General features: G+C 39.5%; 1 protein-coding gene across 1 annotated transcript in view; it reads left to right on the top strand.

The window, feature by feature from the left end:
• cyfip2 (cytoplasmic FMR1 interacting protein 2) overlaps nucleotides 1–3,280 on the top strand; it is an 84,704-nt gene that overhangs the window by 79,179 nt on the left and 2,245 nt on the right. The gene's annotated exons all lie outside the window — the stretch shown is intronic.

The raw sequence follows: 3,280 nt of genomic DNA, 5'->3' as shown, positions 1-3,280 counted from the left end.
AAAGAGAGAGAGGGGAGAGGGAAGAGAGAATTAGGGGGGAGAGCTTCGTCGTCGTCGCAAACTCTGCTCTGTCGCTAGAAGACGGCAGTTCTCGGCTAATCTTGCTATTTTATTTTACAGACTTATTGGCCTCGGCAGAGAGACTGGCACGAGAAAGAACATTTTCAGAGAGATGAAACACATTGAGTTTTGTTTTCTAGTGGTTGTTTGATCAACTAGCAGCTAACTTAGATCAGGACTTAGTAAAAGGTAGGTCTTTCGGTCCGTATTTTACACAAGTGCGGACACGTCTAACGGCTTAAGAGAGCCGCAAACTATAGTATAAATTCACGGTAACAGAATATCTACAACCTGACTGTTGGTTGTTTTTCGCGTAAATTATCAAGACCCTATAACATTTTTTTGTCGAAGACTAAAAGTCGTTCTCTTAACTTTGTAAGTTAATTGTAAATCACTTTTCTGATATATACACAACCTATATGTGTTTTTTTCACACAATAAAGAGACGATACTACGTCACGCTAAAAACTCTTATAAATTTTTTTTGATTTACCAAAGTATGTACCTAAACTGTAGCAGTGCTTGTTTTTCTGAAAAAAGAGTATTGAAATACAACTAATATTTAAACATTCATCAACAACGTTTTTGTAAATATATTTCTATACGAGTAGGAACTGCAAAGTAAAGAACGGCAAAACAACCAGTCCATTCTAGTACTAAAATCTAAAAACGTTTATTAGCTTATCTCACTAAGAATCTAGTATTTGTAGTCTTTCCTGCACAACAGCCCCCCCCCCACGACCGCCTCGGCCGTGGACAGTCACCTGAGGTGCTCGCCAACATCCGCTCTACGGAGACCGGAGAGTGTTGTGTGAGTCGCGCACGCGCTCCCTCAGTCAACAGAAGACCCTTGTAGACACCGTGTAGAAGATGGTGGGGGGCCCACCCCACGGGGCCCCCCGCGGAGGAGAAGACAGGGTGGAGGGGTGGTGTAACGAAGGTCTATTAGGCACGTATGTTACGAATAATGAGGACGAGGATAAGAGGAGAGAACAAACACGAAAAATGCTCCGCCTAAACCGCACCGACATTGCTAATAGAAGGTAATTTAGAGCAATATTCCGCTTTCGTTAAGTACATGTCCCGAAATGTATACAAGTGTGACGTTCCTTTATGGGTGACGATCTGTTATGCAATAATTTTCCACCAAACAAAAATTCCGCGTCACATTCTCACCTTTGGGTCGACCTTCGACGTCGATTTAAACTTTCATGACGTCGCTTTTTTTAGACGGGAACATAAGAGAGAAAAATAAATAGAGAGAGAGGGAGCAGATTGTGTGTGCGTTGCGCGTGTACTGGCGTTACCTTCCCGTGGTCTATTCAACACGAAAAAAAAGAAAAAATAATAAAGACATAATAGAAAGTAACTCGCGCACAATCAGGCCAGGCAACGAGTCATACTCCACAGCGAGGAACAAATGTCGCGATGCAGCACGGTCACACACACAAATACACCCTCATCAGTATATCTCGACAATAAAGCTAAAGATAAGTCAACGGATAGCCTGACCAATTCTCGTAAGGTCGCATATAAAAAATATATGGGAACCCCCCGGGGTATTGGGGACCAAGACTTCACTTAATGGCATGGGGTGGACAATTATATTAATTTTTCCCCCGCCTCACTATCACTACATGGTACCCTGTTCGGTACTTGTTACTCTGTGGTTGTTTTGTTATGCAGGACCATTGAAACTGGTCTTTAGAGTCTTTGGTTTTATCTGATAGGTCGTCATATATCTAAATAGAGTGGTTATGTTTCTAGTTTAGTAATTAAAGAACAGTTCTAACTCTTTAGTAGTGACACTTGGTACGTGTTTTATTCAAGGACCATTCGGTATATAAAAGTCATAATAGAGAGATCGCGCACACCCCGCCCCGCACGCCCCGCCCCCCCCCCTTTTCGTTCTCTCATTTTATTTTGTTATATTCTTAATAAAAAGATTTTATACTAGACTTTTCAATCCAAGTACGACGTTCAACCAGTTAGGGCGCGCATTAATCACCACACCCATCCACCAAGCGTATGGAGAATACAGTCTGGCTCGGTAGGTAACGCACAGAGGCGGAGGTAGCATCACCGCGCTGTCTACATCACGTCCCATGTGGCAAAAAGGAACTAGACTTCTAGGTCAGAAGGTACTAAACAGCGAGGTAGTTGGTCCGTACTCTGTCACTCATTATCCCGAACCCTTTTTCTCAATGCACTTAGTATCACTGTCATCAGCTCATCAAAAACACGAGTTTTTACTTCCAAAAATATTCCGGGGGCTGAAGCCTTGTGTGATGGATGATCAAATGTAAAAGTGAGAGATAAAAACTAGTGACTTATTAAGTGTTGTTCTAGCTGGTCCTTTACAACAGCCTCCATCATTACAGGTGTTCATTAAATGTGAAAGCAGATGAGTCCCGTTAGACATCGTCGTGAACGGACATTTTATTATATTATCAGTAAACATTTAATTCTAATTGTTTCTTAAAAACTATATTTTTCACAATTATCCCAATATTTTTGTGGTTCTTATTTTTTTTATTATCATATATTTTTTTTTATTACTATTAATAATTATTTATTTTTATATTCTCACCATTTAGTTTTGTCCCTTCTATTAGAATACATTTTCTATAATGCTTTTATTTTTTATTTTCATTAAAAATAAATAAGAATATCATTATTTTCTCTCCTTAAATATAGGCACGGTCGTAGTGTAAGTTCTTCTTGATCTTTCCTGTCACAACAATACCTATTTTTTTTATTATAAGCGATCTTTTATATATAATATTATAATAAATAAAAACTGTGTATAAATTACACATATTGTATATTTTAATTTATACATTTTCAATTATTTTTAACTAAAATGTCCCTTTTATCCTCAGTGCAAATGCCATGTTGTTTAGCTGTTGGATCCATCTGTCCGAGCATTTGTCCCGCAGGAAAGTCACAGATTGTGATTTCTGTAAACATTCATGGATGCCCAGAGGGTCCTTCATGACCCCCTGACTCGTCTGTTCACAGTGAGCAGATAGTTTTACTTCCACACTATCTACCCAGCAGATTGAGGTGAAATTCATCCTTTTAGCGAATTAACCGCATCATGAGCTTTCCTGTACTGCCGCCCTCAGGATGAATTAGTATGTAGTGTCTCTACTGTGACATGTCTCCATGCTTTAATGTTCCAAAAGCTCTTTACTTTTCTATACTGCCTGTGCTGCAG

This window comes from Notothenia coriiceps, unplaced genomic scaffold (assembly GCF_000735185.1).
Source record: "Notothenia coriiceps isolate Sejong01 unplaced genomic scaffold, NC01 NC01_scaffold00037244, whole genome shotgun sequence".
NCBI classification, from domain to species: Eukaryota; Metazoa; Chordata; class Actinopteri; order Perciformes; family Nototheniidae; genus Notothenia; species Notothenia coriiceps.
This window is presented reverse-complemented; position numbering and strand designations above follow the sequence as displayed.